The sequence below is a fragment of the Silene latifolia genome, chromosome 3, assembly GCF_048544455.1.
Source record: "Silene latifolia isolate original U9 population chromosome 3, ASM4854445v1, whole genome shotgun sequence".
Taxonomy (NCBI): Eukaryota; Viridiplantae; Streptophyta; class Magnoliopsida; order Caryophyllales; family Caryophyllaceae; genus Silene; species Silene latifolia.
In genome coordinates, this window is record NC_133528.1 from 66,963,735 (window position 1) to 66,988,674 (window position 24,940).

The 24,940-nt window shown below is 40.2% G+C and overlaps 2 non-coding genes across 2 annotated transcripts; one reads left to right on the top strand and one right to left on the bottom strand.

The window, feature by feature from the left end:
• Positions 1 to 622: 622 nt before the first annotated feature.
• Positions 623 to 729, bottom strand: LOC141650181 (small nucleolar RNA R71). The gene has a single exon (XR_012546230.1). It is a non-coding gene; the product is annotated as a small nucleolar RNA R71 (small nucleolar RNA).
• Positions 730 to 14,900: 14,171 nt separating this feature from the next.
• LOC141650592 (small nucleolar RNA R71) lies at positions 14,901 to 15,007 on the top strand. Its single transcript, XR_012546616.1, has one exon. It is a non-coding gene; the product is annotated as a small nucleolar RNA R71 (small nucleolar RNA).
• The last annotated feature ends 9,933 nt before the right edge of the window (positions 15,008 to 24,940 follow it).

A 24,940-nucleotide genomic window follows, 5' to 3' on the forward strand; every position in this document is an offset into this window, starting at 1 on the left:
TGTAGTTCGACCCTTACTATCACTAGCTATAGTTTTAGTTTGGAATTATAAATTTAATTTTGGTACTAGACGACGGGTATCAAATTTTGGCGCCGTTGCCGGGGAGACGATGTAATTTTGTTTGCCTTATTTTAGTTTATTTTTCTTGTCTCAAGGAACTTTGGTTCCTTGAGGCCGTTGCTTACCTTTGCTTCTAGTTTTGCTTTTGCACAGTTAGAAGACAGGTTTTTGAGAGGAAGACTTGAGTACTCTCACTTTGGAAATTATGGCTACAATATATGATAATTTTCAGCCAAAGGGGCGCCAGTTACCTACCCCTACTACCGGTAGTTTCGAGTTTCGTTCCTCTTATATTGATTTAGTGGAGCGAAATCAGTTCGCGGGTCTGCCAGATGAAGACCCCTTGAAGCATATGGAAACTTTCACAGACTATTGCTGTTCCATACCTATACCGGCTGGGGTAACTCAAGATGAAGTGAAGGGATTTATGTTCTTGTACTCCTTGAAGGATTCGGCGCGAGATTGGTACCGCTACCTTGATAGGGTAGCAGCTGGAATAACGGACTGGACATCTCTAGCATTAGCCTTCTACAAGAAGTACTTCCCACTTTCGAAGACTAACGCCTTGAGAAGTAAAATCACAAGTTTCCAGCAAGGAGCCGACGAGGGTTTTTGTGAAGCATGGGGACGTTTCAAAAGTTTGGTCCGAGCTGTCCCTCACCATGGTTTCCAGCAGTGGTATCTTTGCAACTTATTCTACAATTCCTTGTATGATGATTACAAGGTTATCCTGGACGCAGCTGCGAATGGTAGGTTCCAAAACAATACCGGTCAGAATAAAGGTTGGAACACTATTGAGGAGATGGCAGTCCATAGAGCTGAGTTTGGTAGTTCGCGTGGAAATTCGCCAAAACAAAGTGATGAAATGAGTGCCGTTGTGACACTTATTACTTCTATTACTGCCCGTCTCGAGAAGCTCGAGGCCTCTGAATCTTCCAAGGAAAGAGTTGAAATTCCTATCCATAATTCAGATGAGACCGCGAAGTTGAGAGAAACGGTCCAAACTCTTTTGATTCAAGTGGCGAATATGGAAGCAGCTGGAATTGAGTCCTCAAAGAATTTTGTGAAGCAATTGGAGAATATAGAGGCTAAGCAAGTCGCTAATTCTTCAAGCAAATGTGAAGGGCCAATTGAGACAATCAATGCCATTAATCTCAGAAGTGGCCTCTCTTATGAAAGTCCCGACAAGCTAGAAGAAGACTCGGGAAATGATAAAGAAGCTAGTTTAGTTTCTGGCGAAAAAACGAGCTCAATTGCCAGTACTTCTAGTCGATCGACCAACATTGTCAGTCGATCGACTGAAGTGTCAGATAAAAGAGTTTCTGACCAGAAACTAATTGAACCCAGCGCATGTGGTCGATCGACCAACACAGTCAGTCGATCGACTGAGGTTCCTGACGAAGATGTTTCTATCCAGGAACTGTTCACGCCCAGCCATATTGGTCGATCGACCGAGCCCAATGGTCGATCGACTGGATCTCCAGTACAGGACGCAAATCCGTCAACTAGTTTTCATGATTCTATACTTATTAATGATTTGACGGAGGTTTTAAATTTACGGAAGCCAAAGGTTGCTGATCCTATGGCCAGTGTTGCAGTCCCATATCCGGAGCGTTTAGAGAATGCAAAGTTGGAGCGTCAATTCGACAAGTTTTTGGAGGTCGTCAAGGGTCTTGAGGTAACTGTTCCTTTCATTGATTTAATTACCCAGGTACCTTCCTATATGAAATTTATGAAAGATATTTTATCCCGTAAACGACATATAGAGGATCTTCGTGTAGTAGCTTTCACTGCCGCAACGGCACCGCCCATCTTCAAAATAAGCTACCTCATAAACGATTTGACCCGGGTAGTTTTTCTATATCTTGCTGTATTGGGACCCATATAGTTGATAACGCCCTATGTGATACAGGGGCTAGTGTCAGTGTTATGCCGTTGTCTCTTGCTGGGAGACTTGGTTTCACTAAATTTCGCATTACTGATATTACCGTGCAGATGGCCAACCGTACCCAATCACGGCCAATAGGTATTTTAGAGGACATACCTGTGCAGATAGGGAAATTCTTTATTCCCGTTGACTTTTTGGTTTTGGATATTCCCGAAGACCGACACACTCCTATCATTTTAGGACGACCATTCCTGCGCACTGTTGGTGCAGTGATAAATTTCGGGGATAGGACCATGACTGTGCAGGTAGGGGATAAAAATTTGACCCTTTTCCAGACCGGCGTTCATAAGGCACCAATGCAAGTCAAACCTTGTGACGCCATATCCTCTATAGATCCTATTACGGATCCTCCTAGTGCTATTACTGAGTTATATTCTGCTGTATTGACACCTCCGCCCCAGCTTGGGAGCAAATTGGAGGACCATGTCGTTAATTCATTCTTTGCAGGTCATGGCGAGAGAGGGCATAGGAGATCCTGGTGATACTAGTGAGACGGAATTTGAGCAAATGAGAGAGAGAGGCGGGCAAAGTGAAGAAGCGTGTCATTGATTTTGCGACACCAGATACCCTTCCTCCGATCAGGCCAGTTGTCTGGAAGCCTAGAGTAGCGGTCCATACTGCTGAAATGACTTCTTTTGGTCAAGTGCCCTGCTTTGGGGTAGCTTGTTATTGAGCCGTAGTGCTATTCGGCTGTAATTATTTTGTAATTTTGGGTTTTTGTTGAACTATTTACTGCTTTTATTAGGACGTTTAGTTTTAGTTTAGTTTATTTGCGTTGACTATGGACAAGTTTTGGTATTGGTATTTTTGTATTTTGCATATTTGTGAAATTTTCAGGTAATATGGAGTTGATAGAGGATAGGAAATCGTTCCATGGAGGTTGTCACGATCGAGCCCTGCTGATTCTTGATCGAGTTCTTGCCGCTGTGCAATTCGAGATAGAGGAGTTTTTCTCCTTTTCTCTCTCGTTTATTTCTCCTCCTTATTTCCTTTGTTTTTAATTTTTACATGCTACATCCTTTACCTGAGTTTTACAATTTTTTGCAATTAAAACTACCAATTTGTTTACCTAAATATTTTTCAAGTTTTAATTAAACCAACTTCCGCTGCTTTTATTTTGGTTTAATTATGTTTTGTTGGTAATTTATTTGAGTTCTTTCTCCCTATTTCTAATTGATTTATTGCAATTCCCTTTTGTCGGGAATTGGTTTGGGGAGGTTTGCCTTATTGTTTGATTATTTATAAGAACTCAAGTTGTTGCAGAGTTAGATTGACGCGATTCACTGCTAGTACTTCTATTCTCGTTGTGGCCCCCCGCATTGTTGCCGCGACGATGTATGCTCGTGATCCCCTCTTTGTATCACGGTTGCTTTTATCTCCCCGTTTCATGTCCTGGTTTGGGAAGTTATATCTTGTGAGTTTCCTACTCCATTTTATTTTATCTCCTTTAAGTTTAGTTTGCATTTTTACCGCCCTCTTACATTCTGCTGCTGTTGCTTGCTGTTAGGTAGTAGTTGGTCCAATGAGGACATTGTCCGAATTGGTTTGGGGAGGGTAATGCACACTTGAGTCTGCATTTGCATTTGTTTTGCATTCACGTTTATTCATTTCTGTTTGCACTGTATTTATTTCTTATATATACAAAAATTCATAAAAATTGAAAAATGTCATAAAATAAAAAAAAAATTCACGAAAATTCACGTTTCTTTTGCATTTTAGGTTGAGTCTGATTGGAGTATTTCATTGCTGATAGTTGTCATTTGCTTAAGCCTTGCACTTTATCACTTCTTTTAGCAAAAGTTTTCGCAATATATCGAATTTCGTTTCAAAATTTGTTGAACTAGTAGACTTGACTTGAAAATTTTGGCAAACTACAAAAATCTTTCTAAGGATTAGAGCCTATAAATCGGTGACATTCATGACCGATTTCATGTAGGAATGTGAGTAGCACTCCTTATAAGACATGTTACATTAATTTGCATAAACATGAACTTGATCTACTTAATACCTGTATGCATTCGGTTTGTGGTTTGTTGACACATGTGGTAGAGATTTCCCTTTTCTTATTTTGCCCATGAACCCCTCATAGCCAAATTTAGCCTTTTGTCCCTTAACTACATCCTATATTTAGCCTGCCTTTGTCAAGCTAGTAATATTAGTCTTTGGGAACGTGTTTATTGCGGGTTGGTTATATTACTCTTTATCGAGATGTTGGTGAAATGGTGGAAGGAAAGGAAAGAAAAAGGTTTGGAAAGAAAAAAAAAAAGAAAAAAAAAATGATTAGAAAAAGAAAAAAAAAAAGAGAAATGCGTGTTGTACTGTTGAGGGTGGTCGATCGACTGGCCATCTTAGTCGATCGACTGCAGCCCGAGAGAAAAAAGAAAATTCGAAAATCACATGTTTCAACTATTATGATTTGGTGGTTTTTACTCCCATGTATTATTTATATCTTTTGGGGAGTTGACATATCTCGGAGGTTGTGAGATTTGTGCTTCAGTTAGCACCGTTCCGATCGATTAGTTGAGTTTGAAGTTGGGAAGTGCGCATTATTTGGATCCCGTTGTTGCTAGCTCGGTCTTTTCACTCCACATATCCAAATCGTTTTAGCCCCTTCTTACCCATTACCTCACATATCCCATATTTATATCTCGGCATGTGTCATGGTCATTTGTTGGTTGGAATGCATATGTACGGTTGTAGAGATCATTTTCATGTTAGAATGCAGGCATGTTCTTATAGGTCGTAGTTAGGTGAGTGTCACTACAAAATTTACTTCTTTCTATCTTTTACATTTACTCACCTTGTGCTGTATTGTGTGATTGAGCGACCCGTGAGAGTCCAATTTTGAAAGTCTTGCAAGGTCGAAAGTTCAACATCCTTTTGAAATACGCATAAATTCGTTTGCTTGACATTGCGCTTTTAGTAGTTGATTCATATGCATTAAATTGGTTTAAGTAGACGGTTTTCAGTTTGTCCATGTTTTGCTCCTTTCTATCTAGATTTAGTTTTGCATTTAGTTCGCTTGGGGACAAGCAAAGGTTTGGTTTGGGGAAGTTTGATGCGTGTCTATAATATGATGTTTTACATCTTTATTTCCACGCATTTTATGTCTATTATATGTAGTTTATTCTACTATTTCCCCTATTTCTGTCTACTCTCGTGTTTTTATGTAATATTGCAGATTATTGCGGAAATGAGTAGAAAATGAACCAAATCTTGACCCCGGAAGCTAAGCTTAGGAAGGACATGAATGTTTGACTCGGACATGAAGTTTAGAATGCATTTCAAGGCCTGAAGATAGCAAAAGCATGGGTGCGTACGAGTTTAACAAGCAAAGAAGCACCTCACGACATTGCAGGCTGCTTCAGATGGCTATATCTCGAGTTCTAGAGCAGATAATCGAGTGATTCTAATTGGAGGTGAAAGCTTATCCTCTTAGCTTTCCAACGCCGCGTAGAACGCCTGATTTGACCAAGTAACAAAGAAATGGCAGCTGTTTTAAGATCGGTGCGCGCTGCAGAATTCGTCAGAATGTATTACTGTACAGCACCCTTGGTCGATCGACTGGTACTTTTGGTCGATCGACCAGACCACGAGTATCAGAAGCTACTGTTCAGCTATACTTGGTCGATCGACTGGGTCTAGTGCTCGATCGACCACTCTACGAGCTGATGCGTGAATTAATAGAACGAGAATTTAGAAGCCCATCGTAATTAGGTTTTAGGAAATAAGAACTACGTTGTATACCTATATAGCGTAGCTTAGGTTTCAGTTGGTAGCATCCAGTTTTCATCATAAAAATTCTAGGGTTCTTTAGTTTACAATTATTTCCTTCAATACAAGTTAGTTTTGCATTCGGTTTTGGATCTTTGTTCTGCAAATTCCATTTGGTATTCTCTTGTTCTTATTTCAGTTTCATTACTCTTTTTGTTCTTAGTTTAGAATTGGTAGATTAGTTTCCCGAAGCCGAATTTATCATTTTATGTTATTTATTTATTCAATTATTCCAATCATGAATTCAGTAGTTTTATGCTTTAATCTTATTGTTATTTTCGTCATAGACATGAGTAGCTAAATCCCTTGTGCTAGGATGTAAGGGATCTATAGCGTAGATGGCGTAGAATTAGGCGACCTGAATTAGGGCATTGGTCGATCGACTGGCTTCTCTGGTCGATCGACTGTGCTAGTTGGTCGATCGACTGCCTATAGTGGTCGATCGACTGACGCGTGTATGATTAGCATCGTTTTTAATTTATTAATAGCAATATTTGACAGCGAGACCGAGAGGGAACCTGTTAGATGCTCAGTATTGACCAACCCATTAAGATCTAGAGATGGGGGAGGGAAATAATTGATGAATTAGAACAACTAAATTGCTAAGATCGAAAGACAGGTAATTTAGGCTTTAAGAATCACTTTTTAGTGCGAGAGCTAGCATTAGTGAGACTTAGGGGCTAGTAGCATAGGCCGAAAGGAGCTACTGGTTAACTTGGACCGTGAGGACTTGTTATTTACCCATCTACACGACTTTATTTCAGACTTACCTAGGATTATGCGCCATCGCAGCTATAGTGAACCGACCGTCTTAGCATTTCTTTTATATTTGATTTAATCCAGTTTCTTTAGTTTACTTTTAATTTCATTGCCATTAGTTTTAGCCAACCAATTTCAAACCCCCATTTAATTGTTACTTTTATAGACTGAAAATAGCAAACAAAATCAACCTTGTCTCTCTGTGGTTCGACCCTTACTATCACTAGCTATAGTTTTAGTTTGGAATTATAAATTTAATTTTGGTACTAGACGACGGGTATCATTGGTTTATGTCTTACAAGTCTCATTGAAAAGATAGGTGATGGGTAAAAAATGCAAGGATTCATAGGCTCGCATTTCATCAAACATAACATGTGCATGAGTTGAGATCAAAACAAGCAAGCAAATAAATCATGAAAGCATATTAATTTAAGCATGAATCATTCCCCATGTTGGTTTCCCCTAATTACCCATTAACCCTAGCTAGGTGACTACTCACTCATTATCATGTTGATCATGCTAGCAAGGTTGTCAATCATACCAACAAAGTTAAACATGATGAATAAATGAAAGTAATTAACAATAATTAAAAAAGGGATTAAGAGAATTATACCTACTAATGATTCCAATAATAAAGCAAGAATAAAAGAAGTACTTGATGCTTGATTGAGAGGTTGTCAATCTCCCAATAATAACCCAAATAATCTTCAATTACCCAAAATAAAGGATGAACAAAAGAGAGATTAAGGAAATAAAACTTGTCTTAAAACTTGATTAATTGTTGATTACAAAACTAAAGAGAGATTTGATTGATATTAACTACACTAAAGATTGCTAAGAAGAACATGCTCTTCTAATTAGACTAATGGGGTATTTATAGTGGAAATTAGGTGGATGCATTAGGGTTAACTAAGGCTAAACTAGTAATTACACTTTTTAGATTTGAGCAGGGAAACGCCGGTATTTTTCGAAGGAAGGACATCTTTCTTTGAAGCTTGAAGAAACGGATTTGTGTTGGACTGGAATCCGTGCAACTTAGGCACGGGACGGACGGATTTGTGAGTCTCTGCCCGGGCGTCTTTGGGAGAAGACGCACGTCTTCGGTAGCCATTTCTTGCCGGGCGTCTTTGAAGGAAGACGCACGGATTGTGTGTCTTGGGACGGGCGGATTCGGGACAATCCGCACGGATTGTTCCTCAGTCTTGTTTCTTCTTCTTTTCTTCCCTTTTCTTCATAAAATCCTTGGGGATTTCCTTGGGGATGCAAGGATCTTCCCTCATCATTGCCCATCTACTATAATGTGTACAAAGGCCTTCTAATCTTGTCTCTCCTTGATGCTTGGTCATTGAATTCAATCAATTTAGTCTCATTTTGCCATGAAAATGCAAGGTTTGCACTCCTTTCCTACCAAGGACACAAAACCTCAAAGAATATGCAAAACAAGGAACTAAAGACAATAAATGACCCAAATATGCACTAAAAAGCATGGGAACAAGGCTAATTCGGGGGCTAAATATGCTCTAATTCTGGTCACATCAAATATCCCCAAACCGAACCTTTGCTCGTCCCGAGTAAAGAGGTGACAAAGACTAGGACCATTATTTAAACTAACCTAATAACATAGCCGATATGAGACAATTAGCGGGTCTCACTCTGCCCCTTCAACTCACAACAAGACAACCATGAGGTAGGATGCCTTCTTGCAAGGCAAGGTGGGTCTTGCCAAAATGGCGACACATCCAAACATTAAGCACACAAAATCAAATAATGGATGCATCTACAAAAAGAATAGCCACTTCCTCATCAAGTGGCGGAGTCAACTAAAGAGGAACAAATTTAAGAGCATATAATCCTTCACAAATACTAGTTCAACAAATTACTAAGGCTAAGAGGATGGCACTAAATCACTTCCAAATGGTGTTAAACTAGACTACTTTCGTCCTCAATTTCCAAATGCTTTCATCAAGAGCGATCGGATGGTTATCGAATGATGATCCCTATGATGCTAGTAGCATATGACATGACAAGTCTCGAATTCTCTACAAAAGTAAAGGTCAAGGATCGTCCCAAGCTCGACAAAGTGGCTTGACAAAAAGGCTTTTTGGGAATTAAATGCTCAAATCGTTGTAAACAAGGGTGGATATGACTAGTATTAAAAAATTGACCTCATTCAACTTTCACATTTCAAAAATTTAAGATGGGGTTTGTCCCTTCCGGGCTAGTGTCCTTTGCTTTCGCCAATCGCTTATTAGGCAACCGGTTAACCTCTAGACAATAGCTTTTCGGGGTGATAGTCACTCTGTCTCTGGGCGGTCGAATTCACAACCGTGTGGGGGCCCAATTCAATGGATCCCTCTCCAAAGCACATCGAAGTGGTACGCCTCCATCAAAACAACTAAAATTCTCAACATTTTAACGTTTCATAACATTTGAGATTTCCTTAGCAATAAATTATTTCCACATAACAAAATCTTCGAAATGAGCACTTCAAACTTATTGATAGAAAGTATTTTTGGGTTGCCTTACCACAAGGTCAATCAAGGTCACCTAGACAAGTTAACCAAGTCCACATCGCATAACGGGGTTGGATAGGTGACTCACATGCAAACCCTTGACTAGGCTTTGGGTCATGGGTCAAAAGACACTAGTATGACACAATCTAGGGTGTTTTACAACCATTTTAGTAGGCAAAGTCTTAAGTTGAAAAAGTATTTATAATGGCTTAGTTGCTCTTGTCAAAGTTCCCAATTAGGCACTTTTCAAAACATTTTATCTAAATGCAACTATATGCCATGATGCAACTATTATATACATCCTAATGCAAGTGATTCTACCGACTAATATGACATATAGACTAAATGCAAGTCCTAAGTTCACATTGTTATACCGCATCAATCAAAATAAAGCCACATAATCATTAACATAAAGAGGAAAAATGAGATTGGAAAGATCATACCATGCGGTCTTCAATATCCTCATGTCTCGGATGTGGCATAGTCGATCAATGTGAACAAGGATAGAACAAACACAATATATACAAGAATATATACAAGACTACACTACAAAGGAAATAAACTTGTTTTTGGCTTTTTCAAATTTTTAAATTTTTATGGTTTTTCGAAATTTTTCAATTTTTTTGGATTTTTAAATAAGAAGTTAAGTTAGAATTCCCCATCCCCACACTAATATGGGCATTGTCCTCAATGGCCAAAATGATGGGAAATTATGCAAACATGATGCATGATTTCTACACTAAATGCAAGCTACACTAATCTACACTACATGATGCATGGTTTTTTTGTTTATGACGGAGAGGATAATTTAGATTACCTCCCGTTGTGTATGCATGTACTTCCCCAAACCGAGCTAGACATTATTGCTAATGTCCTAAGGTTGGGTGTAGTTCATGCACACACTATGCAATGCATGAAATTAATTTGTCATTTTGGATTTTGAAAGGTGGGAACAATAAAATGAGAACACCTCAATGGGGCCGAGGTGTTAGTCCTCTATGGTGCTAGGACTACTCCAACAATGATCAAGAAAAATAATTAAAACAAAGAAAGAAGTAGAACAAACCTCGAGAGGGTAGGAGCCTCCAAAGCTTGCTAATCTTCCATCATATCATCACTATCATCACTTTCCTCATTAGAAGTGGACTCATCGCCACTTTCCTCTTCACTTGCTTCTTCACCTTGCTCATCATCCTCTTCTCCTTCTTCACTAGCTTCTTCATCAATGTTATCATCAACATCTTCATCATCAACAACCTCATTGTCACCCGGAAGCTCACCCTTAGATGCACTCGGAAAGAAGACTTCTCTATCCGCCCAACTAGGCAAAGGACATGAAGGTCTAGTAGTCCTTGCCTAGCTAAGTGTAGGAGGGGTGGATATTGGGCTAAATAAGCATCTTCCCGGTCCTTGAATGCTTGCTTGTGTATCTCTTGCATAAGAAGAGTCACATAATCCTTGCTTGCTTTGACTCCTTCGGGTTTGAACTCTTGGTATTTGAAAGGATAGGGTGGTGTGACAATGGAAGAGGAGGACATTTCAATTTCACCCTTTTGTTGTCGGATAATATACTCGGCCTATTTTGAAAGGGGAAGGAGATAGTTGGTCCGGTGGACACTTAAACGACAAATTTTCGAAGGCAAAGTAAAAGATCTAGCCTCATTAGTGAGCCATCCATACTTGGTGTCAAGAGGGTTATGAGAGACCCACTTGTACTTGTTCATCATAGTTTCAATATCAATGAGATGACCACCCTTCTTTGCTACATACTTGTTATATTTGTTGAAGTTCGGATCAAAGTATTTAGCTAGAATAGTGACTAGACCGCCATTCACAATAACGGTAGTGCCTTGCTTCCCACAATCAATGTTTAGCCATCTATCCACCAAAAGCCTTAGAGAGTTGAAAGGCTTGGTGAATTCCCTTCCAATGTTCAAGGCCGACTCAAGAAGAACAAAATCGTGTTTGGTGAAATGGTTGGTGTCTTTTCTTGCAATGATGGTGTTCCCTATGACCTTGTGCCACACTCTAATGCCCGGATGGTGGACTAATAGAGCACGACTAGCATGAAAGTTCTCAAATTTCCTTCCTGAAATCGCCTCGCAAAGAGGGTCGGGGTCATACTTGACAACATTCTTAAAATAACTCGGTGAATCACTAAGACCCAAAGCTTTACCCATTTCCTCAAAGGAGATGCGCCTACTCACATTAGCTAGGCGAAACTCGATGCTTTCCATAGTCTCAACCTTATTAACTTTCAAAGAACTCAAAAATTCTAAGGTAAGGGAGGGGTATGTCAATTCTTTTGATTCAAACAATTTCTCCAACCCCATGGCTTTAAAGAAGGCTCTAGTTTGCTCAAGGACACCCAACTTATCTAAGGCATCTTCACAAATAAACTTGGTGGATAGAAATTATTTTCTAGCAAACTTGGCAAAAGTGTCCCTATGGGATTTGGAAATGAAAATTACCTCCGGATAATTCGAAAGTTGAGCAATTTTCGGAGTAGTAGATGTTGTTGCTTCCATGGGAGGTTGTTGTTGTTGCACTTCCAAGTTTGGGCTAGCTACCACCATAGCCAATGCTTTCTTTGCTTGAAGACTCTTTTGTCTTGATGAGAGTGTCTTTGCCTTTGGTGCCTTTGCCTTTGTTGCTTTTGTTGCTCCCTTTGTCCTTGCCATTGATGATTAAACCAAGAAAAGAGTGAAAAATCTTCAATTTGTAGTGTACCCAAATCGATTTAAAGGTGAAAGACTTTGCCTTTATGAATTCAAAAATCGACTCAAAGGTTGAAGAATTTGTGCTTGGTTTTGATTTTATTGAAAGAGGAGTGATTAATTTGTTGTTAAAAGGATGTTTTGATTTGATTTTAGTGAATGTTGTTGAGGAATCTTGTTTTTGTGATGGAGAGGATGAGGGTTTTGGAGTTTTGGGGTTTATGAGTAGTGTTTTGAATGAGGAAATGAAGAAATGAATGTGGGAGGGGGTTTATAATAAACCTGAAAAATTTGAATTACAGGGGGAAGACGGACGGCTTTCCATCGGGACGGCCGGATTCTTCCTGTTCTGGGTTGGGAAATTCTCGCCTAAAGACGGGCGGATTTGAACAAAGACGGTCGGATTTGCAAATGCGGGACGGGCGTCTTTCAGTGAAGACGGGCGGATTCCTTTACAGGGATTTTTCTTGTTTTCTCAGCCAAAAAGACGGGCGTCTTTCAGTGAAGACGGGCGAATTCTGAAGACGGGCGGATTCTGTTGCAGGACGCCCGGATTTGATGATAGTCAGAAATTTCAATAATTCAGCTCAGAAGGACGGGCGTCTTCTGCCCAATATTCCCGGATTGCCTGAAGACGGGCGGATTCTCTTGAATCCGCTGGGTTTCTACCCCTTTTACCCGGATTCAGTTCCATCCATGTACTTTGCTTATCCCTTGTCATTTTTCCATTCTTCAAAATCTCGTGTTCTCCATTGTGGGGGCACTACTAAGGCATGAATAGCCTAGGCAATTGCTATCCCCACACTAAGCTAAAGCACTACACATTAATTGAAATCATTAGTCCCTCCCTCACTTCTCTCAAACATGACAATTATCTTGATCAAAGTATAAAAATCCAAAAATAATGACAAAAAATGCAATACAAGAATTGAAATGTGAGTTAGGGAGTTAGAAATATTTACAAATGGTGGTTTAGGGAGGACTCCACCAAACTCTCATTCTTGATGAGATGTCAAGGGGGCATGTTGAAGGTGTTGTTGATGTTGCTCAACACCTTGAAAAAGTAATCAAAAGCTTGTTCATTATCGTGATAAAGATCTTCAATAGACCTTTGCCCTTGTTGTCGGTCTTGATAGATAGCATTGCCAATGTAGGGATTAAAAATCCCTTCAAACTCGTCGTCCCAAAGACCACAAACTTCAACCACTTGATCACTAAAGATCTCTTGAGTTGATAGAGACAACTCTCCCAATTTCTTGTCTTGGCCAATGAGGCCATCCTCTTCTTCTTTGCTTGACTTTGATGAGCTTTGCAAGCTCTCCTTGTTACAATTCTCTTGCTCTTTGAATGGAGCATCTTCAATTTTCTTCTTCCATTGGAGTTTCGACTTCTTCCTATCATCCTTCCGGCTATAATGATCAATCATGAAACAAGGTTCATGCAAACGGGGAGCTCTCATGGTCTTGTCAAGATTAAAAGTTATACTCTCATCTCCCAATTCTAGAGTGAGCTCTCCATGTTTCACATCAATCACCGCACCCGCGGTGTGTAAGAAAGGTATTCCTAGGATGATTGGAATGTTGGAGTCTTCTTCCATGTCAACAATGACAAAGTCCACCGGGATGAAAAACTTCCCAATTCGTACGGGAACATCTTCCCATATCCCTAATGGTGTCTTGTCGATCTATCGGCCATTTGGAGTGTGATATTGGTGCATTTAAGCTCTCCCATCCCCAACCTTTTACTCACCGAGTACGGCATAACACTCACACTAGCCCCTAGATCACATAAGGCTTTGTTGATCGTGCTGTCACCAATGGTACACGGTATTGAGAAGCTTCCCGGATCCTTTAGTTTTGGAGGTGAACTCCCTTGAAGTATTGCACTACTCACCTTAGTGAAGGCGATAGTCTCAAGTTTCCGGATTGACTTCTTCTTTGTGAGGATGTCTTTCATGTATTTTGCATAGGCCGGCACGTGATTGATTAATTCCGTGAAAGGAATTGAGACTTCTAAATTCTTCACAATTTCCATAAAATTTCCAAGTTGGTCATCAAATTTGGGCTTGGCTTGACGACTTGGAAAAGGAAGTCTAATCACAATGGGCTCCTTCTCCTTGCCTTGTCTTCATTTTTCTTTGAAATCTCTTCTTTTGATGGTTCTCCATCTTTGGAGTTTTGCACAATTTCTTCTTTATCACTAGCTTCCACAACTTCATCCTTAACTTGCTTCTTCGGTGCTTCATACCTTGTACCACTTCTCAAGTGAATGACACTCACCGTTTCAAATCTTGGGGGATTAATTTGAGGTGGTAATTGCCCCTTTTGTCTTTGTGAGCTTGAAGATGCTAGTTGAGTCAATTGGGTTTCCAACATTTTGGTGTGAGCTAGAATGTTGTTGATGGTGGTTTCCTTTGCTTGACTATCTTTTTGCATTTGAGTGAAAAATTCTTGTTGATTCTTTTGCATTTGGAGGACCGCTTTTTGAACATCAAAACCTTGGTCATTTTGTTGATTGTATGGAGTTTGATTTTGGTAACCTTGGTTTTGGTTGTAAAAGGGTCTTTGATTTTGGTTTCTCATGGGTGGTGGGGTGTATGTTGTTTGAGGGTTTTGAACATTTTGGCTTTTGTATGAGAGATTTGGATGGAATTTGGTGTTTTCATTGTAATAGTTGGAATAAGGGGTACCACTCTTGTATGCTTGGAAAGCATTTACTTGTTCATTTGTTCCCCTATATTCACTTTGGTCATGTCCCAAAGTTCCACAATTCTCACATATCCCACTTGGGATTGATGAAGATGCCGTCATGGCATTAACATGATGCTTTGGTGATTTTGAGGCTTCTTCAAGTCTAGCCATAGCTTTTTCAAACTTCAAATTTATGGTATCAATGTGAGCACTAAGTTGAGCACCCAATTGAGTAACGGAGTCCACTTCATGCTTTCCTCCTCTAGTAGCCTTGCGAGGTCTACTATATTGTGAGTTATGGACCGCCATTTCCTCAATTTTGTTCCAAGTTTGATTGTCATCAACTTCGGTGAACATTCCATTTGATCCCATGTTGAGAATGTTCCTTGAATCTTCATATAGACAGTTCCAAAATTGTTGTACCAAGAACCACTCACTAAGTCCATGATGAGGGCATGAGCGACAAATTCCTTTGAACCGTTCCCAAGCTTCATACAAAGATTCTTCATCCCTTTGCTTAAAACCCGTAATTTGAGCTCTTAGCATGTTAGTCTTTTCCGGTGGATAGAACTTTTTGTAGAAATCTAGAGCCAACTTCTTCCAAGAATCAATTCCGAGAGTAGCCTTATCAAGGCCTTTCAACCATTGTTTCGCGGTACCAATTAGAGAAAAAGGAAATAAGACCCATCGAATTTGGTCTTGAGTTACACCGGTTTGAGAAATCGCATCACAATAGTCACAAAAGGTTTCCATATGAGAATGAGGGTCTTTACTAGGCATCCCCCCAAATTGGCTTCTTTCGACTAATTGGATAAATGCGGATTTAGCAATAAAATTTCCAGTTAGATGTTGTGGTGTGGGAGTACCATTGGGTAGGTTCTCCTCGGTGGGTACGGAATGTGATGAAAACTTAGGCATTGTGGGTTGATTTTGTGTTGTATTTTATGTTGGGTTCTCCTCACCTTCTCTTGCAAAAGGGTTGATGAACTCAATAGTTGGTTGAATATCTACAACCTCACCAATACCTCTCAAATTCCTCCTAGCAAGTCTTCTATTGGTTGTCAAAGTTCTTTCAATTTCACGATCAAAAGGTAACAAATCACCTTGTGACCTTCTAGACATGCAAAATATCAAACAACTCGAAAACAATTAGAACAAACCTTGAGGAGTTTTACTTCCCCAAGGCAAAGAAAGACACAACTAATAACAATAAAAGAAAATCTAAATCAAGTTAACACAGTCCCCGGCAACGGCGCCATTTTTGATATGGACAAAGAGTTGGTCATCACACATCCAATCAAACACAATTTATAACTTCACAAACAACTCTACAATTAATAAAGAGGCAAGTAAAGGTCGGATCGCAAGGGACGGGAATTGAGATGAGATATCTATTGCAACTAGTGGTGTCTTAGGGGTGTCACAATTTGGGTTGATGTAGAAGGTCACTAAACTAAATAGCAATGAAAGTAAACAAGCAAGATGAATTAAAAGGGTTGTAAACAATTGATAAAAAGCACTAGGGTGTCATGGGGTCATAGGGGAATCATGGGAATTGATCATACAAATATGTTCTCAAATTATAAGCAAGCAATTATTGTTGTGATGGATTGAGTTGGGTTATATCTTACAATCTTAGGAAAGTTTGGGTCCCGGAGCCGAATCGATTAGATTGTACAACACCTACAAGTCGACTTAATCTTCCCTACTCAACAACATGCATGGTCTAATGAGACTCGAGTTGGTTTATGTCTTACAAGTCTCATTGAAAAGATAGGTGATGGGTAAAAAATGCAGGGATTCATAGGCTCGCATTTCATCAAACATAACATGTGCATGAGTTGAGATCAAAACAAGCAAGCAAATAAATCATGAAAGCATATTAATTTAAGCATGAATCATTCCCCATGTTGGTTTCCCCTAATTACCCATTAACCCTAGCTAGGTGACTACTCACTCATTATCATGTTGATCATGCTAGCAAGGTTGTCAATCATACCAACAAAGTTAAACATGATGAATAAATGAAAGTAATTAACAATAATTAAAAAAGGGATTAAGAGAATTATACCTACTAATGATTCCAATAATAAAGCAAGAATAAAAGAAGTACTTGATGCTTGATTGAGAGGTTGTCAATCTCCCAATAATAACCCAAATAATCTTCAATTACCCAAAATAAAGGATGAACAAAAGAGAGATTAAGGAAATAAAACTTGTATTAAAACTTGATTAATTGTTGATTACAAAACTAAAGAGAGATTTGATTGATATTAACTACACTAAAGATTGCTAAGAAGAACATGCTCTTTTAATTAGACTAATGAGGTATTTATAGTGGAAATTGGGTGGATGCATTAGGGTTAACTAAGGCTAAACTAGTAATTACACTTTTTAGATTTGAGCAGGGAAACGCCGGTATTTTTCGAAGGAAGGCCATCTTTCTTTGAAGCTTGAAGAAACGGATTTGTGCTGGACTGGAATCCGTGTGTCTTAGGCACGGGACGGCCGGATTTGTGAGTCTCTGCCCGGGCGTCTTTGGGAGAAGACGCACGTCTTCCGTAGCTTCTTTGCCGGGCGTCTTTGAAGGAAGACGCACGGATTGTGGTGCTGGGGACGGGCGGATTCAGGACAATCCGCACGGATTGTTCCTCAGTCTTGTTTCTTCTTCTTTTCTTCCCTTTTCTTCATAAAATCCTTGGGGATTTCCTTGGGGATGCAAGGATCTTCCCTCATCATTGCCCATCTACTATAATATGTACAAAGGCCTTCTAATCTTGTCTCTCCTTGATGCTTGGTGATTGAATTCAATCAATTTAGTCTCATTTTGCCATGAAAATGCAAGGTTTGCACTCCTTTCCTACCAAGGACACAAAACCTCAAAGAATATGCAAAACAAGGAACTAAAGACAATAAATGACCCAAATATGCACTAAAAATCATGGGAACAAGGCTAATTCGTGGGCTAAATATGCTCTAATTATGGTCACATCAAAAGACTACATGGCCATAAAAGTGGTCAAGCAAGAACTTTTCACCCGGATCTTTCCGTCCTCTTTGGAACCGATCCCTCGCCAATGGTACTACTCCCTTGATCTGAAGAACCTTACTACTTGGGATGAGGTCGCAGTTGAATTTGCCAAGCAATATGCCGACAATGTTGAAATCTAGGACAATACCCGTAGTCTTGAGGTCCTAACCCAGAACGACAAGGAGGGGTTCACCGAGTTCTTAACCCGTTGGAGGAGGGTAAGTACTCAGCTGGTCAGCAAGCCGAGCGAGTTGACCTTGGTGGAAAAGTTTGTCAACAATCTCCGCCCAGTGTATGCCAATCTACTGAGGTACCAAAACATCAAGACGTTCCAGGACCTGCAGATCCTTGGGACACGCATTGAAGACAACCTCCGCAAGGGTGTCCTAGCCAAAACCACTAACAGAGGCTACCAGGGATCCACCTCAACCGGATCTCGCCCTTATGGCCAGACGAACAAGATCGATGTGGTCAACCTCGTTGAACCAACCACTAAGATAGCTGAGCGCCCCCAGAGAGTGTTCACCAATATAGGGTCAACTTATGCAAGCGCTCTGTAGAGGCTCATGGACCAAGGGAAGTTACAACCAATCGGACCCACCCCGGATCCGGCCGATGCTAAGAAATCCCGCTTCTGGAACCCTAATGCCTACTGTCAGTACCACCAAGGGAAAGGGCATGACACAGAAACCTGCTTCAAACTCAAACACATCATCCAAGACATGATCGAGAAAGGGGAATTGCATTTACCCCCGCCAACTAAGCCGAACAACAAAACCAACCCTTTGGGAATCCACGCCATCTCCGACGATGAGCCAACTCTGGACTGCTCACACCTCATCCTGTCAGTTGATGACGAGGTGAAGGCCCTGGAGAAGGATGCCTCGGATGGGGTATTTGTGTTCAGTGCCGCCACTATGCTCACCATGTTCCAACAGGTTGAGGAAGCCATAGCTAGTCTCTCTGAAAGGATCACCCAACTTGACGATGCCTATTGTCGACTTATCTTTAATCCTCCACCACCACGCCCGAGGGAGAGTCCCTCGAGCGCCCAAAACTACCCTCACCAGGATGGATTGCTCCCGCGACCATTCTGGCATGCACCTCACGATAATCACCCTCATAATAATCACCCCCATAATAACTACCCTCACAAGAATCACCCCCACAAAAATGTCCCTCACAAAAACTGCCCACCGAGGAATACCTCTCCAAGGTACCCTCGGAATACGAAAATTAATGGAATCTGGAGAGATGATGTTGAGGATGTCTATATCGTCCCAGGGACGCAGGCGAAAGAGATCGGCCACCTTACCCGATCCGGAGACCCCTATGATACGTGCATTTTATATAGTCTTATTAGCCTATTTTATGCACGTATTTCTATGCTTTTATCATGGTTTTATGCTACGAAATGCCCCGAATATGCTACTTTGGTTTGTTTTGTCTTATTTGCAGGAATGAACCCAAAAGTAGTGAAATCAAGCCTTTTACCATCCTTTTAGCATGAATTTGGAGGAAGAGTGAATTTGGAGCGGGAATGAAGCTATTTTGAGATGCGCATTGGAGTAAGGAAGTTAGGCGAGCCAAGAGAGTGCTTCAATTTGCTAGTTCCTGCTTGTAAGAGCCATATCTCGAGTTCTACAACAGCTATTAAGGTGATTCAAGTTGGAGGTGAAAGCTTATCCTCTTAGCTTTCCAACGCCACCAACCACGCCCTATTTGTCCAAGTAACGAAGAAATGGCAGCCGTTTGAAGTTCAGTGCGCGAAGCAGGAATTACGCGCTGAGAAGTGCTCGATCGAGAACTAATTCTATTCGATCGAGAACTAATTCTATTCGATCGAGAGCCCATTTGCTCGATCGAGAGCCACTTCTTCTCGATCGAGTGGTTTTAGGATGAATAAGTACTCGATCGACTATTTTTCCTTTCGATCGACCAGTTCCTTTTATGCCTTTGCTCGATCGAGTGATTTAGTTTCTCTATCGAGTGGATTTTGCTGACGGGCTGGGCTTTTTGCTTTAATTCCATCATTAGGTTTAATTATACTCCTATTGTCTTATAAATAGGAGTTAGGTCGACATAATTAGGGGGCTTCGCCTCTCTAATTACTCTTAATACACTGTCACTTTTACACTGTTACTTTGCTCTTTCTTTTCCGGATCACTTAATTCAGTAATTTCTTCCCTTATTCTCTTTTAATGCTTATTTCTTCTTTAATTATTGTCATTGCTTATTTTATCATGAGTAGCTAATTCCCCGTAGTATGTTAGGATTAGGGAAGCCGTGGTAGCAATGTTTTAACTGACTTATATAGATTAGTCTTGCGATAGGAATTGTATTAGGCAATTTAATTGTTATCCGGTCAAATGAATGCATGCAGGAGACCATAAATTTAGTTAACCCCGACCTAGATCGAAAGATTGGAAGGGAAGGCTTGCTTAATTACAATAGGGTATTGCAGTGAGGGCGAAAGTTAAGCTGTTTACGCTCTAGGGCGGTTTAAGGACCGAAAGGTGACGACCATAGCTCTTCTTATCAATAGTCTAATCGCTTTAGTATTCCCGATAGTATAAGATCTGATAGCTGCCACGGTAGACCGACTCTTAGCATACTCCCTTCTCTTCTTGTTAATTCTCTTATTCATTTCCCTCGCCTTAATCTCTAGTTTAGTTAAATCAATCGAAACCCCCAATTGTGACATTTAGACGGATAAATAGACAAATAGATAGTACACCGCCTCCCTGTGGAGATCGACCCTACTTACCGCTGACTTCTGTTGGTAGTACTTAGGTATTTTATTTTTGGTACGAAACGACAGTATCAAATTTTGGCGCCGTTCCGGGAGGCAATCTATTTATTTATTTGTTTAATTTTATCATGTTTTTTTAGCCTCAAGGGATTTTTCCCTTGAGGCCGTTTTAATCTTTTTCTTGAGTCTTTGTTTTGATAGGCCTTACGGGTACTACCTAGACAGTTCTAGGTGAAAGACGATCAAAGAGAAGGCTTGAGTACCTTTGACCCATCACCGATGTCCCATTATATGGAACAGTCGGTGATCTCGCTACGGAGATGTGGTTCTCACGAGCACAATGCGGTGTAGTTGTGCCACCACATCCACCCTATCAATGGTCGCCGCAACAAGATCCTCCTGATATACAAGAAGAAGAGATTGCGGAGCTGAAATCCTTATTGCAGACACTTGCATCTCAATTGCAAGATCGTGACCGAGAGAGGCAAGATCATGATAGACGCACTTCTTCGCGACTTGAAAAGCTCGAAATCGACATTGCTCGGTTAGCGGTGAGATACAAGAAGAAGAGGTTGCGAACCGAGGTCTTTAATGGAGATACTTGCGTCTCAAGTGCAGAATTATGATCGAGTGAGGCAAGAGAGTGATAGACGTGCGGATGCTCAAATCCTTGAGCTCGAGTCTGTAGTTGCTCAGTTAGCAGCTGAGATACAAGAAAAAGAAGTATACCTTGCTGAGAGCGGTTCTTCCCTTGAGGATACCGTGTTACCCAATGCTGAGGAAGACTTTTATGACTCGGATGACGAGTTTCTATCATATTTCACTGCCCCACACGAGGATTTCAGCGCTGTACAGGAGGAATCACTCGATCGAGTGACAATTATTGGCCGATCGAGTGATTTTCCAGGAGACACTGCTCGATCGAGTGATATCATTACTCGATCGAGTGGAATTCAGGAGGAAGTTGGTCGATCGAGTGACTATTCTGCTCGATCGACTGAGTTGGCCATTGGGAGCTTTGATTCGTCATATGGGTTCGATTTAGATGACGATTTTGACGATGATAACGGTTACGGTGAATCCCCCTTATTCAAAGCCGAGTTAGATGCACTTGAGGCTGAGATTTACGGGATGAAATCTACTGAGGAGGGTGACAAGGAGGTAGCTGAGTCGGTAATCACTCCTAGCGCGGATGAGGTAATAAATTCTTTTATCTACGATTCCGTCATTGAGAGCGATCAACCTGAGGTAGTGAACGATAATTTAATTATTGTTTGTTTAAATAGTAAATTGCCTCGTTTGACTTATGCTTTGCATTCTAATGCTTTGCCCCTTCCTAGTAGGTCTTACAACTTAACGAATTTTCACCATCCTTATCATTATAAATCCATTAATCTGAAATGGAGCCCCACTTTATCGTCTATTGCTCCCGCGCTCCTATATTTTGTGGATAAATTTAGGAGCTCGCATAGGAAATTTGTTAGACTTAAACAGTTGTTTAATTTTATTTCCTATTTCTGTAATCCACTTTGGTGCTACTTATGCTGTTGTGTAGCACATGCGCAGATGTACGATCTAATGCTGCGCGCTTTGAGCTGTTTTGATTGTAATTAATTATAGAGGCTCAAGGAAAAGAAGGTCGAGCTGGGACCTGACTGAAGCTAGCGCTACCCGGGAGGCAACCCGGCGATTTTATTTTGCATTTTTATTTTACTTCAGTTGTAATAAATGGTTTTTATACCATAGACGGTCTCAGTTAAGCTTGTCTTTGTTAGTTGCGGGCTGTTTTTATTGCGTTTTGCAGGAATTACACCGAGGATCACTCGATCGAGTAGTTTTTCTACTCGATCGAGCACTTTAGCTGATGGATTCACTCGATCGAGTGAAATATTTACTCGATCGACCACCTGCAGATAGAGAACTACTCAATCGACTGCTATTCTCCTCGATCGAGCAGTTTTTGGATGCCCTTCCACGCTTTTGACTTGGATTAGCTTCCTGAGACGGTTTTCCGGGCCCTTAGCAACCTCCCATTTCATGGTCGGTTTGGGGAGGTCCCTTTATTCGCGCATTTTGTGAGTTTTTCCGCTTTTACTCTCTTTCTCCTTCAGTTTGCATTTCCTTTCCATGTTTTGGTACAATGGGGGCATTGTACGGTTTGGTTTGGGGAGGTTATGCATCCATATCTGTGTCTGCATATTGTTTTTATTGCATTTCAGTTATCACGTTTAATTTTATGTTTGCATTGTTGTTTATTTTCGTTAAATCCAAAAATCCCATAAAAATTAAAAAAAAAATTTTTGTTAAAAATTCAAAAAAAATTTCACGTTTATTTTAGCATATAGGTTGAGTCGGAACGGTAGATTTCAATGATGAAATTGCACTGCAATTGTCTTTTTGCTTAAGCCTTGCATTTAACTATTATCTTATTAGCATTGTCTTATTGCATATCTACGAGTTAATGTTGAATTTAGCTGAACGAATAGACTTGACCTGTAATTTTGGCAACCTACTTATAAATTCTAAGATTTAGAGCCGTATAAACTGGTGTCATTTGTGACCAGTTTCATGTAGGAGTGTGAGTAGTTACTCCTTGCATAGCATGTTCATTAATTTGCACAAATATGAAATTCAATTGCTTTTTGCCTACATACATTCGGGTTAGTGGTTGGTGTCACATGCAGGGAGGTGCTTACATTTCCCCTTTTCTTTCATTTTTACCCATAAACTCCACATTAGCCAAATTTGCCAGTTGACCTTTAGCTACATCCAAATTTAGCCTGCCTTGTCAAGCTAGTTTAGATTGTTCTGCGGTATATTGTCTATTGTACCAAGTTTGGCTCATATTCTATTGATTTGGAGTTGGTAGGAAGGAAGGAGGAGGAAAACGAATTCGAAAAAGAAAAAAACGTGATGATGAAAAGAAAAAAAGAAATGAAAAAATGAAAAAAAACAGGAAAAGACGTGAAAAAGAAGAAACCGAAAAAATAGAAAGAAAGAAAAAGAAAAAAAAAAAGAAAAAAAAATGCAGTTTGTTGACGGTTTCTGCTCCTATGTTCTATCTTACATTATTTGAGGAGTATGTTTGGTTTGGTTTGGTGAGATTTGTGCCGAATGAAGGGCATGTGTTTAATTCATAATTGGATAAGAATGGATGTTGATATATGGTTCTGTTTAGGTACTAGCTTGATCACCTATACCACCACATTCCCATAAATGTTTTGCCTTTTCCTACCCATTGCCTCACTTTACCATATCTTTGTAAGCCCTCGGCTGTGACAGGACCTTGTTTGGTTGGAATGTGTGTACGGTAGTTAGAATTGTCTATCATATTAGTTGCATGCATGTTTATGTGGGTCGTAGTTTAGGTGAGCGACTATTTTTCTTTCTCTCTTACATATATATGTTCACCATTTGCTTCATGAGAGAAAGAGTGACCCGTGAGAGTCCATTGTTAAAGGTCTTGCAAGGTCGACGGTTCAGCTTTATTATAGACATCCTATAACTCGTTTGCATTTGACTGTTCTGCTATAAGTGTTAGTTTGCTTGCATTAAATTGACTTAAGTGGGCATTTGTAGCTGGCTCTGAGTTATCTTTTTCCGTTCCTTTAGTTGCATTTTAGTTTACTCGGGGACGAGTAAAGGTTTGGTTTGGGGAGATTTGATACGTGCATTTTATATAGTCTTATTAGCCTATTTTATGCACGTATTTCTATGCTTTTATCATGGTTTTATGCTACGAAATGCCCCGAATATGCTACTTTGGTTTGTTTTGTCTTATTTGCAGGAATGAACCCAAAAGTAGTGAAATCAAGCCTTTTACCATCCTTTTAGCATGCATTTGGAGGAAGAGTGAATTTGGAGCGGGAATGAAGCTATTTTGAGATGCGCATTGGAGTAAGGAAGTTAGGCGAGCCAAGAGAGTGCTTCAATTTGCTAGTTCCTGCTTGTAAGAGCCATATCTCGAGTTCTGAAACAGCTATTAAGGTGATTCAAGTTGGAGGTGAAAGCTTATCCTCTTAGCTTTCCAACGCCACCAACCACGCCCTATTTGTCCAAGTAACGAAGAAATGGCAGCCGTTTGAAGTTCAGTGCGCGAAGCAGGAATTACGCGCTGAGAAGTGCTCGATCGAGAACTAATTCTATTCGATCGAGAACTAATTCTATTCGATCGAGAGCCCATTTGCTCGATCGAGAGCCACTTCTTCTCGATCGAGTGGTTTTAGGATGAATAAGTACTCGATCGACTATTTTTCCTTTCGATCGACCAGTTCCTTTTATGCCTTTGCTCGATCGAGTGATTTAGTTTCTCGATCGAGTGGATTTTGCTGACGGGCTGGGCTTTTTGCTTTAATTCCATCATTAGGTTTAATTATACTCCTATTGTCTTATAAATAGGAGTTAGGTCGACATAATTAGGGGGCTTCGCCTCTCTAATTACTCTTAATACACTGTCACTTTTACACTGTTACTTTGCTCTTTCTTTTCCGGATCACTTAATTCAGTAATTTCTTCCCTTATTCTCTTTTAATGCTTATTTCTTCTTTAATTATTGTCATTGCTTATTTTATCATGAGTAGCTAATTCCCCGTAGTATGTTAGGATTAGGGAAGCCGTGGTAGCAATGTTTTAACTGACTTATATAGATTAGTCTTGCGATAGGAATTGTATTAGGCAATTTAATTGTTATCCGGTC